The sequence below is a fragment of the Amia ocellicauda genome, chromosome 1, assembly GCF_036373705.1.
Source record: "Amia ocellicauda isolate fAmiCal2 chromosome 1, fAmiCal2.hap1, whole genome shotgun sequence".
NCBI classification, from domain to species: domain Eukaryota; kingdom Metazoa; phylum Chordata; class Actinopteri; order Amiiformes; family Amiidae; genus Amia; species Amia ocellicauda.
Window position 1 is genome coordinate 16,600,756 of NC_089850.1, and position 17,239 is coordinate 16,617,994.

General features: G+C 37.5%; 1 protein-coding gene across 2 annotated transcripts in view; it reads left to right on the forward strand.

The window, feature by feature from the left end:
* Positions 1-7,301: 7,301 nt before the first annotated feature.
* The window catches only part of esrrga (estrogen-related receptor gamma a), a 201,252-nt gene continuing 191,314 nt past the window's right edge, over positions 7,302-17,239 (forward strand). Inside the window, exon 1 of one of the 2 annotated variants that reach the window (XM_066696949.1) lies at positions 7,302-7,381. The gene's annotated coding sequence lies outside the window, so the exon portion shown is untranslated. Of the gene's footprint in view, positions 7,382-10,577; positions 10,693-17,239 lie in introns of those variants that run through there. The other variant, XM_066697017.1, reaches the window with a different exon arrangement.

Consider the following 17,239-nt stretch of genomic DNA (forward strand, 5'->3'; position numbering starts at 1 on the left):
CACACACATGTACACAAACACACACATGCACAGACGCACATCACCATCCAAATCACTTGGAGTTATAAGGCAATGCTTCTTTTTGGGAGCATTGCAAAGCAGACATCCATTGCACCTCCTCTCCCACAGTCCATTTTAAATGCAATGGTCTAATGTAGGCAGTGAGATGCCATCACAGAATACATTTATCAAAGGGGTGCAATCATAGTTTTGTTGCATGTTAAATGGCATTAATTGCTGGTGCAAGATCCCACGTGCTTCGAGAGATTTAAAGATTTATGTTGACACCGTTGAATGATCTCGGAGGTTGCTTTAATCCGGTGATTACATTTGATTTAATTTTCATCATAATTAAAGTGAACCATCACTAAAATTAAAAGGTGGGGGGGGAAGCCATGGGATGAAAGGCTGCTGTGATGTTTACACACGCAAACCTGGACCGTACGGAGACTGATGACGTGATTAGATTGATGGGTGGACTGGTGCACAGATATGATTAAATTAGCATTTCGCAAATGTGGTTGTTGTGCATTGATAATACCTGCTAACTGCAACACAATATCTCGGGGGGGTGGGGGGATAGTGTCTGTATTAGGTGGCAGTAAAGGGAGGATTGAGGCTTCCCTTTATTGAGGAAATATAGGGTATTTTGCTACAGTAGTAAAAATGCATGCAAAATGTATTGTTTTTAGGTTGGTTTGTGTGTTTCTGCAGGGCAGGATGTTTTCTTTTTTTGTACACAGGCTGTTGAGTAAACAAGCCTTGTTGTAGTTGGCATTTCCCAAGCAGATCACAGGAAGAAGAGGGGAAGAAACTACACATAATTCTTAAAACAATCACACGATTATTATTTTTTTTAATCATACAAGACATCACATGCAGCACTCGACCAATGTGTGACCAATGGTTTTATTAGGACACGTATGTGAACTGCGCTCAACCGAAACCTTCCTCACAAATCACCCAGGACGAGTCATTTCATGTAGCAGGAATCAGGAAATTATGTGTTGGTTTCATAATAAGAAACACATTGTAATGGACAATATGACATTATTGTTGTTGCTGTTCTTCTCAGGTTGAGGAGATAGAATACTTTGGTCCTTTTTTCCATCTGACTGTAGATTAAAGGTAATATTTTATTCTGCAGTGGGAATGGTCACATTTACACACATTTGATGTTTTTACAGATGACAGGAAAATCTCTGCAAAATCTCATTGCAAAATAGTAACAATAACATAATTACACATTTAAAAAACAGAATTGGATCAGCATTATTTTACTTTTTAGAGACTATAGATTTCAATTAAAAATAAAACAATTATAATAATTTGGGAGGTGATGTTTCCTTCATTTAATGTGATTATGTTACTATTAAAATTGAGCAGTGCTTTGAACTAAGAACTGTCCGTGGTGCTGATGGGTTTTTAAAATTGAAATTATGATCATATGTATTTCTGGACTGCTTGCCACTTCTATGTGTTAGCTTTTACATCTAATTGTAGTGCTGTCTCATGCAATAAAGGTAGTGTACAGACATCAAAAAGCAAAATCTCAGTAGTTATATATATATATATATATATATATACAAAATAACAAAGGCAAGGATTTTATATTGTGCCTTAATACCCAATATATGTATTGTTTGAAAAGGTACAGAGGCCATTATGAGGAAATGGGGTTTCAAGATTTTCATATTTTTCAAAATATATCCAACATGTAGATCTCATGTTAAATCAACAATCTGAGAAATTACATATATGCTGATATTTTTCAATTAGAGCAGAGTGCACATAGGAGAGGTGGCCCATTCTTTAAGATAATGGAGAATAAACTTGCATTCAACCGAAGCCTGACCAAGGCACTTTAGGAGCTCTCCCATGAAATCAGTGTCATCCATAGCAACAGATGACCTGCATGTTGTCCTAATGGGGAAGCAGTAGTGTTGGCAGACTGATGTATGTTTGCATTATAACCTGGTAATAGCTGGGGAAGTGTCTGCTTCCACACAAGCCACCAGGAACTGGGAGACATGGACATGAACATTAGAGCAGATGTTTAAAGTGAAGTCCTGTCCATGCAGCTTGGCACATGTAAAACAGAAGTTCTGCTCTTGTCACTGATATTTTGCTTGGGTTATCAAAGTGAGGGGTGTTCTTTGTCTTTCCTGAGCTTTGGCTTCTAACAGTCAGGGTTGCTGTGGCATGAGGTTAATGGACATCCAGAGTGATGGCAGTCAACTGCTTCATCATGCAGAGACAACCTGTTGTTGTCCAGATTCTGTGATATGGGACATTAATTCTTATCCTCCTGTTGGTGATCTCCTGGGAGATGGAGGAACCAATATGGTGGATTGGCTGGCTAGGCCTGTAATTTGAATAAGCCCAAGCTCTTGACATACATATTCCTTCCTGGCAACTATTGCACACAGTGACTGGCCGAGAACAAATTTTATTTTAATTTTTCAGCTGGTGTGCTAGTTTTTTGGGGGCCAGTTAGTCTGGCGGTTGTGTGAATGTAAAGCCCCAACAGCAACTGAAATGCAACAGTGGAAAGTTTATCATTGCAGTTTGCCCCCAGCTTTATTTATTAAAAGCATTGACAATACATGTGTTAGTAGTGGCCTAATCAAAAATATTCTGTTTAATTTAAATGTACCTTGTCAGCATCTGTACATTTGAATTACAGTATATTTTTCTAAATAAGAGGAAACCCCTAATACACAATCTTGCAGAAATACTACAGATAAAAGTAAGGCCTGTTCAATGAAGGGATACATTTATCTATCTATATATCTATCTATGGATCTATAAAGCATAATGCATAATCTTAAAGCATTTTAACTATTTCACACTATTGATGGACACTGTTTCAATTATTTATAATGTGCAAATTGATTGGAGCTTCATAGAGGAATTAACATTTCACAGACAAAGGCACAGTAATCAAACTTTAATATTGTGTTGTTTACCACCACTTTTTTAAAGATGAAAAACAAATACCTAATTGCACTATATATATATATAACATCATTTCTGTTTAAGATAAGTAAGATTTATGTGATGCTTCTTCATTAGAAAAGAAACAGGTGCCAACTTAACGCACTGGTAAAGGTTTCATAACTATTTGTATATTCTACAGACAAAATATATTTACCAATATGTTCTGGTTCTGACTCATCTGTGCAAATGTATGTATGAAATTGTTAGATATGCATTGATTTACTCTGAACACGTGTGGTTTTTATATGTATGTATGTTTTGTTAAAGCCAATGGTCAAGGACAGACTTAGCTTGACTGATTTAGAGATTTCAAGAAGCATCACTTGCTGAATTGAATTTTATATCCGTGTTGCTGCTAATTCTGATGTCAAAAAGATGGGTGATTTACAAATCAGGTTTGAATAATGGAACAGGTAATTAGAGACGCACACCTCACAACGCTGTATACAGCACATAATGTAATTGGTAACTTAATTAAATGGTGTCATTTAACGGGGAAAGGATTTTTAACTGTCTAAAATTGTTATAAGTTAATGACATTCAGTATTATTATTTTTTCAATGTAGGTTTCTTCATTATTCATTTTGAAATAGTATTTCATTATTCCAAAAACACACAGAGATTATCTATATATACATATATGTCCATTATGTATTATACACATATATATCATGAACATATATATCACTACTTTGTTTAACCCAATTGTCTGTTATACACTAATTAATTATAAACTAATTACACTGGATGATAGAACATGGACATGGATACATAGTCTTATGAATTCTGAAATAGGACATTAAAAACATTCAAGAATATTTAATATTCTCAGTGGGCCCCCATGATTTTACTACATCAAAATCCTTCCTCTGAGTCAATTACTACCTAATAGTTTTGAATAAATTGCTTAGCCTCCACATAATCATATAGTTATATTTTGGGCAATTTTAGCCCAGAAAATGACTAAATACCTTACCAGCACTTGAAAAATTACTCTTCCACAGAACTTACAATAAGAATGTGATCATGACCTCCATACTATACAGGAATAAAAATAACAGCGGCAAATGGTGATACAGTTGACAGTTCTCTCCCTAACCCTTGTATTCCTTATATGTGAGGTCATGTTTTCTCATTAATTTGCAAATTACAAGCATAATCAGTTTGAGAGTGATCAGACACTAAATCTACATCAGTTTTCAATTTCTAGGACAAAAGTATAAAGAAAGGTTAACATATTATTGGAATGAAAGTTTGGTTAATTATAAGCACTAGTGCAATATTCCCTTGCAAATAGCTTTTCACTTGGCAGTACCTTATTTAATTATGTTTACCTTCTGTTTATTGATAAATCATTATGTTTCACAGAATCTTGCCAAGGTTCATAAAGACTCTAAATGAGTAAATTGCAAGAAATCTGGGTTGGAAGCAATCTTCTCACCAATGTGCTTTGAAGCCAGTATCGGAATATGATAAATGTTTTTAAGATGAAGTAGATTTGTTTTTATTTAAATACATATATATTATATATTATGGTACCACAAATTGTACCACTATATTTGATTTAATTGGATAGAGGTAATTGGTGGAGGTAGATATAAAACTCTACTATGAAACAAAAAATAATAATTAAAAAAACACATTCACTTAAATATAACATTTTAAATAAAATGATGACATTTTATGCTAAGGTACAAATATACTGTTAAGTTATTTAATTATGGAAGTTTTGCTATGAGTATGACCTTTTACTAATTTTCAATAAGGAAAATTCAACCAGTCTACTATAAGTATTACAGTATAAAAAAAATCAACTTATCATCAAATCAAAATGTTTCTATAAGGTAATTACACACTTGATAGGGCCTGAGGTAGCTCAGGTAGCTATAAGATCATTGAGCTTTGCTTCTTATTCATGATGGAGAAACCTGCAAATCGTTTACCTATAGATGCATAAATCCTGCCTTATTGGTAACTTCACTCCAGTTTTGGGCTGGGCTAGTGTGTACACCTTAGGTACCCTGGAATTTACCCATTAAACGCCCATTATTATGGGAAGTATAATATGTCTTACCTGACCCTACACAGCCCTCCCTGCGTGGAAAACAAGTGCAAAAGGAACAGTGCTTAAAAGAAGAACAATACAAAATCCCCATATTTACTATCTGTTATATTTGTTAACACCTGTATTTATATTTGTTAGCTTCTTGTCATTGTGTGCATAAATTAATTCAGTGTCAAATAACGATATAATCCCTTAGCTGGGAATGAGATACTATGGATTATGGGAAAAGACATAATTCGTCGGTGTTTGCATTCATTTTCAGGTGTTCCTTTTCTGGGAGTGTTCGTGGGATTTGCTTTAAATCTTTGCACTTGTTTACCTGACATTGTATACAGTCTTTCACATACTGAGAGAATGTGCTGCAGAAAGACAGAGTTTTCTCATCTTGAATACAGCTAGTAAGACATGAAAAGATTTCCTGTGGAAGCAAAACATAGACTTTTACAATGTGTTGCAAGGGTGTATAGAAGGACAATGAAACGTTATGCCTACGTGTGGAATACAAATGTGATACAATGAGTTTATCATTGTCACATATATATTTTTTTAAATGGGCAACAGCATTCAAAAATCAACAGGAGCCATGCATCTTGGACAGTCCTTTGTTGCCAATGAAGTCAACAACCATCCAGTAAAACAACACTGTGTCACTGGTTACTGAGATTAGTTAGGCCAGAGTTGTTTACAGGTCAAAGCAGTTCCTTGCTTTATTATCCAGTGTTTTCCAGCATATCTTAGTAAGCAAATTAAGTGAATTAGACACAGATTACTTCTGTCAGTGTATATCACATAAATTATTCAGTTTAATGGCATAAAAATAGATTGCTATGCATTGCTACTTACTCCTTTTGATCTATACTGCCAAATGTACCAGGAACCTCCTGAAACGTTGTACGCTGGGTAATAATTTAAAAAGCAAAACAAATTAAATTATATATAATATATTATATCAGCTCTAATGACTGTTAACATATTGTGGAGCCTTGATTACTATGGAGGGAAAAGCTGTATTCAGAAGTCTTTTTATGGGAATGTTATCCAATGCTGCTAAATATTTTCATTTTCCAGATCAGTGTATATTGCTCAGTGATTCCCAAAACAAGGGAATTGAAGAAGGAAAAAAGTTCACAAATGGCTGCTTCCATCCCAGAGAGTCTCTTTGATTAAAACAGCAACTGCAACATTGCCCTGAATTTCTAACTGGCAGTGAAATCATTATTACTGGAAGGAGGAGTTAAGTCATTGGTAGGAAACTAGAAATTGGACAATAAAAACATAGCTACTCTTCAAAGGCAAATTCAAAAACCTACAGAAATGGAAGCACATTGTGAATGCCTCCAACAGGCATCCTCTGGGCACTGAGTAGATTAGCAGTAATTCAAGCATTCACATTTCTGCATGACCAAGACTATATAAACAACATCAGGAACAACAATAATAACAGCAATCACATCAGCATCATTATTATATTACTATCTTGAAGTAGAAGTCAGGTGCATAAATCCATAAAAAAAGGAAAAAACACAGGATGTCATAACTTTACAGTGTGTGCATGTATATTAGTAATATACTATATGCTCACATAGGATACCTTAACACACATGAAACAAACAAAGAAAAAGATCCAGTCAAATAAACAAATGCACACGTGTTATAATGCATACTGAGACATGCATTTAAATCAAATGATGACATGACAGATCTTCTGTCAAACTGCAACATCTCTCAATAACACATACACACCAGAAGCACGACCACTATTTTTACACTCAATACAATACGCGCTCCATCATCACACACGTGGCGTATGAAAAACACTGCAAAGGCACACTTCTTTTCAGATAATAATTGTTCAACTAATTGCAGAAAGCAGGTATAACGTCCCTTCCACTAAACCTGACAGCCTTTGGGTCTCATCCCAAGCTGTCATTGAGAAAACAGGCACTGAGAATGACGTGGTGGGTCATACTGAGTGTGGGCCGACATATTACCCAAGCAGGGGTGTCCCAAATCCTTCTCTCTTCATACGTGGGGTGCTTGACTTACATCTTAAATTATGAATTGTATAGCAGACTCAGTTAGACCCGTTTTAAGCTGCATGCAAATACTGTCTGCTTTTGAGGGAAAGAAAGCATACTGTGCCATAGCTACATTTCCCGCGCACCCCTATTTCCGAAGTGCAGGCGTCCAGTTTAAGGAGGTGTGCGTAAAGAGTGCAATGCTCCTGCATGGATTGGACCTCAATAGCGAGAAAGCGGCGTCTGCCCCTTTAAATGCCACTTTACCTGGACACCCGCTACAGATCTTACTCACAAGGTAACCAAACCTTTCTATCTAAAGTCTGCTAACCTCTGTGTGTGCATCTGCTTTTCAAACCCGCTCCCCCCCATCCCCTCTCCAGTGGATGTGCACGGGGGTTGCCACCAGAACAGCCAGCAACACTTCCAACTAGCTTCATAATTGATTTCACACACATTTCCATTGCAATGCGTGGGGTTGGCATTATGCTTAAAGCCGTAGTGCTTTATAGCGACAAAGGTTGAATGTTGTGATCGCGGATCGGTGCTTGTGAGCGTTTGTGAAAAGCTGCCCAAGGCTGGGCTGCGCGCTGCTACAGGGGAACTTGCGACGGAGGTGCTGATGAGGGACGCGCATCGCTCGGCGAGTAGAGAGGACTTGTCCTTGAAATGTTTGGTAACATTGAGAGAGAGAGGCTAAAACAGGCCCGGAGTGATTTGTTTCTTTCTTTTCCCTTTGTGTGCCGGGGAAAGGCTGCTCTCGGCTGTGGAGCATGCTGGATGTGTGTCGTTGTGGTGCAGGTGTCACCCTCCCGCGCCTGACGCGACGCACAGCACCGACACCCGCAACTCTGCGTGTAGGGCATTCCTGCGCACACCGCTGCCCGGGCAGCACTGCGCTGCGATGGATGGGAGAGAAAGAGGCGCTACAGGTTTTCTTATTTGTGATTATGGCCACAGTATGTCGACAATGCACGAAATCATATTCCAGTGACACCTCGCCCGGGCTTCATCTTTTGAAGTTTATCAGTATCAGTATCAGCATATTCTTTCTCGTGTGGTTTGCAAGACATGAGCTCTGGTGTGCGTATCTAAAGAGTTATGCTGGCTAAAACCATCTTATTCATCAAGAGCTTTAGTGTCAGTAAATCCCTGGCGACAAAGTATTATTTACAATGAGATGCCCAATGAAGTATTGAGTGTATTCACGTGTGTATATATGAATGTATACGTGCATCTCTCTCTCTCTCTCTCTCTCTCTCTCTCTCTCTATATATATATATATATATATATATATATATATATATATATATATATATATATATATACATACATACATACAAACATTTACAATACATATATACATAGAGAGACAGACAGACAGTGAGAGAGAGAGATAGAGAGGGAGGATATCATCTTTAACCTTTAAATTAAACTATGAATCTTACATTTACAAAAGTAGTAGTAGCCAATGTGGTTGCAATAATTTATTTTAGGTGAGTTCAGATGACATAAAGAACTGCATTGTCTTACATGCACACTACAAGGAAAGTTCACTTTGACCGACCATGGAAATATACTGATAGATTAAACTGTTTGTTTCTGTTTGGGATGTATAACAAGCATTTTTCAGAAAAACGTACTTTGCAATAATACAGACACATTTTCTATATTGTTATTATTCTCCTTTTTGCCTGGTTGATATGTTATATTGCTGTTTTAATGTTACTTGAAATCTCAGTTCAATAATGCTAACTTGTATTGTATTGAATATCAAATGTAGGCCTATGTGATATTCAGATGTGTCCCAAATGACACTGTGCTTGTCCACTTCAAAGCTTTGGCTTTATTCTCTTAATTTCTCTACCATTTTCATTTGAAAAATGCTAAAAAAATAGGAACAATTCACACTGTATGATGAGTTCAGTTGTAAAATAAATACCAATGTCAGTTCAGTGAGTTTTAGATTGGTATAAATGATGAAAAAAGTTGTGACCTTTGACTGTCCCTTAACACATGTCCCAGTTTTCTTAATTTTAATTAACAACTCATTCAAATCCTACGACTGGACCCAAATTAAAAGGGATGCTACTGTGATTCTGTTTGTTGCAATGAGGAGAAGTAATATAATGGTTGTCCAACATGACACATATGGATTGGTCCACAAATGTTGATTACCCATTTTGAAAGGGAATACAACAATGTATGTATCTTACTGGCCTTTTAACAGATGGTCAGTTTGAAGTATTACCTCTGAGACTTGAAATTCAGATTTTGCTGAATTGAAAGCAGAAAAGTTGGTAGATGAGGATTGTATGAATACGTGAGTACCATGACTACAAAGCAGGAGATACAATATTGTAATGTGCACAGTCATGGAAATGACTACAAGGAACACAATATTAGTACCTTGCCAGTGAGTTCAGGCTTGGAAGATCAAGGTGTGATGCGTGGTGCCAACTGTAGCCTTCTCCAGTTTTACACGATAATAAACAAGTGTTAATAATTACATTTCACAATTAAAAAGTCAATGCTGTGCTTAATGGAGTAAAGACCACAGTCAACAGATATAGAGTACCTGGTAAGAAACCTTAGAGAAATGTGTCCGAGGAGCTTGCATCGGGGTTAGAGTGGAAGCTCAAAAATATTTATATTTAGATGACAAACAATTAAAAGAAACACGTGTTGGAGTTGTTTTGACTTTTATTCAAAGTTGTTGTTTTGCATTTATCAAAGAACAACGTTATTACACTTTAACGTTTTCGGTCCTTGGTATAAACAAGCTGTAATTGTGTGCACTTGAACTGACAAGATGATTTTCGGTGGAAGAATTGTTCCCTTCAGTGTTAAAAATAAATGGGGAAAAATCTTTAAAAAAACCCACACACATTATTTTAGTCACATTTTAGATACAAATACAAAATCTGAGATGCATTTTATTTAGTTTCTCTAATTGAATAATTGAATCTGATCTAATGTTTTCCTCTTAAGAACTGCTCCAAGGATAGTAATGAAGCTATTTGTCTGTCATGGGGGAAAACAATATTGTGGGCTATGTTGTGTTACAGATGGAGGTAGTATAATGAGAGCAAAACAGGAATGTCCATGAAACATTATAGGGGACGGCACACAGCCCTTTGTGTGTTCTGCTCTCGAACGTTGGCATTTTTCATGTGAGACCGAGGTGCTTTTCATACTGTAAAGTGAATAGTTCAGACGCCCGCTTGCAAAGTCGCTGCCATTCCCGAGTCTGGCTCCCGCTTCCTTGAAATGTGATGCTATTGCTTTTCAGTAGAGCTTTTCTTTTCTGCAGGGCTGCAATGAGAGCTCAGCTGGTGCTGTGTACTAGTACACAAACAGGGAGTAAACTGGCCAGTAAGCCTAGCAGCCTTCTCTTCTCTTTTCCTTTTTTTCCCCCTCTCTCCCTTTAACACAACCGGGACTTACCAAGATCTGTCCTGCTTAACGATTTGATAGGAAATTCAGATCCTGATCAGAGAGGCAGAGGAAACGCTGAATGTAGTTGCATTGCTGCGCTACAGGAAAAGGCACCAGCAAAGGTTTGTCCTTGAAACTGCACCAAACTCTTGGAAGAAGACAGGACCTTGTGTAAGTACTGTACATTTAGACTCATCTAGTAGCGGTAGGGGTGTTTTAAACCCTCTGCTTGACATTGACCTGCCAAGCAAACGCTAACATCAGATGTAACCTGAAATATTGTGACTGTGTTTAGAGCTCCAATGCCTGACATGGGACTACAAAAAAAGGGGGAAAGACTGCGTGTGTTTTAAGAGGGGGTGCCAAACTTTCTGTCTGTTGTTTACTACCTGACACTTCTTCTGTCGTACTTTTATATGCTTTGAAAGGATGCCAGCAGCCGGAGAGTGACATCATTCTCTCTGTGGTGATACATCGTGCTCTGGTGTGGGATCCACGTATAAGAATGCAATTATATGCTGTGGGGTTATTGAAAAGTTTTAATGCTGCTCCCTGGGCAGGATCATTTCTACCAAACAGAACAAATGTAGTTTTCATTATTAAAAGTGTCTAGAAGGAGTCAAAACAGCTAATGCAATCTGCTGTGCCCCTTCAGTATAGAAAGCAAAGGGAATGGATATCAGAAAGAATCTTTAGTATGTAAGGTAATACTTTCTAGTTCAATCAGTGTACCTTGACTGTAGCTTTGTTAGTGTATTTATAACACATAATGATTAGAGCTATCCTTTTACTTTGCACTCATGATATTTTCTGTAATGAAATCATATGGGCATTGTTAGTCTGTATGCAATTGTACAAAAGTGTGTGTTTGTATTGTAAGCTCATTTATGTTGATTTTTTCCTGATGCATTTTGTTTTGCTGAAGAGAATGTATAGTTTTGCTTTTTCCACCCAATCTAAAATACCTGCTGGTCATCTTTAAGTTTCAGAAGTTTGGTAAATTCTAGACTTCGGAGAATCGATGTAGTGAGATGTTATACACTGTTATCTCACTATATATATATTGTTTGTGGGCATCTGTACTGTAGTGAGCATCACATTACATCCCCTTATACCTCCAGTAGAAATCTCAAGCTTTTTTTTTGGAGTGTTCGCCATTAATAAGCAGGGAATTCTGCATTCCATTTTACTAGTGCATTCTAAAACTGGTAACCATGGCTTCAGCTGCTACAAAGTGCTGAATTCAATGGTTTGTTGTAAACAATACAAATGAGCAGTCCTGCCAGGGCAATCAGACATGAAATTATTTTTAATGGGAATTACTGTAAAGATCACATGTGACTGTAGCACACCCAGTTTAAAGACACACGCATCTCTTTCCATATGGGTACCCAGGAGACCGTGGGCTGGAAGCTTCGAGATTGTTTTAAATCTTCTGTCTGATAAAGTGTATGTTTCAGCTTTCTTAAGCCTCTATTTACTCCTAATCCATGGTTCAGTTTTCTGAGAAAAAAAGCTCCTAAAATCCTGTGCACTTGGAGCATAAACTTGATCTTGTGATTAGTATTCCACTGTCATAATGTATCCATCAAGCTTAAGACTTTTTTCTTTTTTTCCTCTCTCTAATAATTTTAAGCGTTTTACAGTGTCTGGATTTTCAGATCTATCAGCAGTCCGTCTTCAATTCCTCAGTTGTTGAACAAAGGACCCTAAGACATATTGAATATGCTTTGAGCTGCTTTACGCATGAATACAGGAGAATTTGGAAGTCTTTGTCTTCCCAAGAACATGTAATTTGTGTGGCAAATTCTGTCTGATTGCAATTACGCTTTACATGATATTGCAATAGAAATTAGCTTAACTTTTTTAAATGAACCAGGGTGTTTATTTTTTCATCATTGAGGATTGTTGTACTTCAAGTTGTATTAAATGCCTGGTTTCTCAGTAAAAGGGTCTTGCTTCAGTGTGGTTACTCCCTGGTCTGAGTTCAATATGACGAGTCTTCTTTACATTACTCTCGAGCCCTCTACTCTTAATGTATTGCACTTTTTCTGGCCAATAGAGTATTTCCAGAGAACTGATTCGGTCCAATACCTACCAGTAGGTATTTTCGTTAGGTGTTTAGGGATACTTTGTGAAAACAACTCAACTGGAGATTGTTTTGATTGATTTTAAGAAAAAATAACTTACCTTTTCATCTTGGAAACAGTTCAAGAGTGTCAGTTGTTTCAAAGTTCAACCCTTTTATGTTGGGTTTGGTATATTTAGTCGCATTGTTATAAGCTGTATCTGTGAGCACCACAATTCTAAAAACAGAAACATTGACTGCAGCCTAAAATTAATATTGCAGGGTATAGTCAAAATAGAGTGTATTGCACAGATGTTTCCCCAGCATCTGATGTCCTGTGCACTTTTCTGCTGGGTCTTTCACACACACCAACACACACATATAAAAGTCAGACAGAACAATATTACTTCTAGGAAGATCACAAATCTTACATGTTTTATAGGTGGAGACAGTCTACAAATGTATCATTAATTCTTTGAATAATTGAAAAGCAAACAATGTTTTAGAAGGAGTCTATAAATCTGAATTTTGTTCTGTACGTGGATATTACAGATTCCTTAGATCAGTGCTAGTAATTACATCTCTTGACCCCTGCATGCTTGTGTCAACAGTTTATTTGGTGCACTAGTTATTTATTTAATGGTGCACCACATTACCATTTCGTTCTAAAAACAAATTTGTATTTATTAGATCATTAAATATGATGTTCATACATCCCCTTTTAAAGTGTTGTTATAGATTATCAAACACAATCTGGACCTCAGAAGTTCATATTTTAAACTATTTAAACTAACATACATGGACAACAGGCATTTACTAAAGGACAACTAAAGAACAGGACATAGGCCCACTCCTGTGCCATTCCTTCCTCAGCCCAGCCCAGCTGCAGGAAGATAGGCTGGTCTTTGAGGTCATTTCCTATTTTGCTGTCCCAGTTGATCCCAGAGGTGTTCTATTAAAAACAAAAAACAAAAACATCAGGATTCTGAGTGGGCCATAGAATGATTTCAATGTTCTTCTTGTGTAACCACCATCTAAGCTGGCACTGGCAATTCTGGTTTTTTAAAACCATCTGAATGTGAAATGCTGGATGGTAAAAAGCACTTATAAAAATTATAAAGCAAAAACTGTATCTTTCAACTGTATATATTTTTTAATAAAGATAAACATATTTGGTATTTTCCTTTCCTGCCTCACATTGGTAATAGATACTGTCAATGCAGCAGTAAAATTAGTTAATCTATTTCCTGAAACTCAGCTGATACTTGATCTGTGTTTTTAGCCTTCAATTTTTCTTTTTTCTTTTTTTTTTTTTACTGTCCTCAGTATTAATCTATAGATGCAATAGCAGATACACAAATACACCATTATTATCAGCAAAAACTGAATATTGTTTATTTATGTATATATAGCCTACACACATACATTTTTCTTGATGTGCAGTTAACAATACATTTTTAAGAGGAGTTCTACAGTGCGATTTTTATTTTAACTATTCTTTCTCCTATTTATTCTTATTAAGAGTACTGCATTAATTCATTATGGTATAACTGGGACGATTTGATAATCTCTTCAGTGAAACAGAATTTAAGATTTACAATGTCTATGCTAATGTTACTTGTATAGAAAATTAATTTTGTGTCACCTCGCACAGTACTGGTCTATAGTAATAATATTGCAAAGAACAATTCAAAATGCACAATGTAAAGGACGTTTCAAAATGAGAAACTACATAGATATGGATACCGGAAGCGATTAACATTTAGAGGACGTTTTTGAAATGTGTAGGTACATTTGATTTAATTAGGCGTTTTTATAAATAGAATGATTATTTGTAGGCTATTATTGATTTTTGATTGTATTTTAATACCATCATTGTTGTCGTCATCTTAAATTGCGTGACGTGTTACTGGGCTCCTAATCTCATTGGCCACGCTGCTGTTTCGTCACCAGTGTGATAATGACGACTCGGGTGTGGGCTGGAAATTCGGTAACGCGAGTCGGTCCTCCGGTCCGGGTGAGGTAGTAGCGGACAGACGGGATTTTAAAGACTGCATTGCTGTGCTCAGCTCAATGGCTAATTAATGGAACCGGTACCGACAACGGGCTCATCCGCCATTTTCACGGCTCCTCCGGGAAACGGACGGACGGGCGGACTGGGTCCATCGGACAGGTCGGGTCGGGTCGGGTCGGAGAATTCGTTCAAATAGCCTCCAGGCTAAAAGACAAACGGTAAACGTATTTGTGTATGATTTCTCTCTCTCTCTGTATATGTATATATGTACATATATGTAACATATTCAAAGCTACATACGTGTCCCACAAAATCAAGGTTGCCAGATTGGGGGAAAACCCCTTATTTGTGTAGGGAAATGGATGCTATGTTGGAGAAATGAGGGGAATGGCTGCATAGTATTGTTTGGGGGAAAATACGTATGGGGGATTTTGTGTTTTCTGTAATTGGGGTTCAAACAGGGATGCCCCCCAACTGACGACAATTCAGCAATTCTTATGAAATGTGTGCAGTTTTACAGGGTCTCAACATCTGCCCTATTTGTGTGTCTGTTTTGTTATACATTTCGTTTTTACTGCAGAAATCTTATTCAGTATTTCTTTCTGCAAATACATTATAGTTCTCTCCTTGAAGAGCTGTATCTGGATTTTGAATTTGGGAAGAGTGTATTTTCCTTTTTTCTCCTCCCCCCCCCCACTCACACATGGCTTTATTTAAAGTTACAAACCTAAGCATGTCAAACCATGAGCAATTGCCCTGGTTTAAAAGACACATGCAGCTTCCAATGTATTTCAGCCCTAATACGAAAGACTGTTCGCCACATTCAAAATGAAAAAAATGGTGAAAATAAACCTCCCTTGTAAAATAACAAACCAAGGATCACCTCCCACTTCTTACTGTGTGAGCGGTCTACCTTATTTTAAAGTGTTAACAGATCAATACTTATAGATCTTCTAATTGGAAGCCATTAGTTATGGAGTTGATAAAGCTAGTAATTATTGTGTGTAATCTTGCAGAAAATTAAATTTTGAGTTGTGTACAGTGTGCGATGCAGAAGTTTGGGCTGCTCTGCGCACCATAGCTGTCAATTTCCAGGCAGCCATCCTTCCACTGAGGTCTGTGGTTACCTGGCAGGGTTTGTGTCTCCGCTCACTGCTGGTAAGATTGTCGCCGCTAATCTGGTATAGATGCTCACCGGTAGTAAGGACAGCCTTTTCAAAAGCACGGCTCTCATTAGCCACGTGGCCTGCTTAAAAAGGGTTTCACTTGTAGTGTGTTTTTGATTTTTGTTTTGTGTTCTTTTGTCTGGTTCAGGCGTGGGAAATTGAGTTTTGCTTGTTGTCATGTGGTGTTTTGTGAAGCTCATGGATTCTCTGGGCAGTGATTTATTGCACTGTGCCATGCTAGGCAGTGACTGAGGGGGGAACCCAGCAAACTGAGCAAGATACCCGGTTCACATGTGCAGACCACCTAACACTGTAATTCGTTTGGTTTGGTTTGGTGGTTTTGTAAGGTTTTAACTGCAAAAGAGTGGTACTGCTATACATGTATGAATCGAAAATCCCTGCCATCTGTCTGTCTCAGAGATCAGTCTGCAGGTTTCAATTTGCTGACTAGGATGTCTCACCCAGGCAAAAACACCTGCTTATTCAATAGGTGTACACATCTGACATCATGCTTGCCTGGTTCTGATGGGCTTTTCTTTCCAACAAATCACAACAAATCCAAATCCAACAACATGCCTTGGTAATTTGTTCCATACAGCCCCGGCCTTCTCCTTACACAGAGCTCCCTGTTATCTTCAGTCGCGCTTCTGTCTCCGCTGATTCATCCAGATATTCATTTTGCTTTAAGGAGACGCCTGTGTCTGACTTTATCTGTCCCTCGCAGGATTTTGAGGTTTTTGATCAGATGATTCCAGATCCAGTTCAGTCTACTAACCATTGTGGTGCTGTGGTTGTTCTTCTCTTGGTTCCAATAATGTCAAGAACAAACTTAATCACCTTATTTGTGCATAAGATCTTTCCAGAGCATTTCTGAACTTTGTATAGGATGTGGGCAGAGCAAACAAGAACAGCTGTTTTTCCTCCATTTTTATGCATCGTACCTCGATGGTATTTCTTGCTTTGTCAACCAAAATGTATTTATTTCTCGCAGATCGTTTTCCCAGTGCATCTGTTGTGCCTTTCTTGATCGCATTCAGGCAAGAGTTGGGGTCTCTGTTTGGCATTATTCTTGTTGTCAGTTTAATACTATCACGCGCTGTTAAAAAAGCAGCCCCCGCTTAAAACAAGTCTGGTTTGACATTTATAGAATAAAAGCTGGAAAGAAAGGGAATCTAAAGTTTGTGTGAAGAACAGCAATTTCAAAACTATCTTTTGTGGAAGAGAAGAAACGAGAAATGAGCTTTTTCTCTAGATGGCACAGTCCGTTAAAGCACTGTGGATTCTACAGCTCTTGTTTGTCCTGGAAAAGTCACGTGTTCTCTCTCTTTATGTTACTTACACAAGCCTGTCACCAGGGATCAAGGCATACCGTACCCCCTGCTAAGTTGTGCATGGTGTATTAATGAAGAACCCCTGGGCTACCCGCACATTGTGAGAGTAGTTAAAATTTCATGTCATCAAACAGAACAG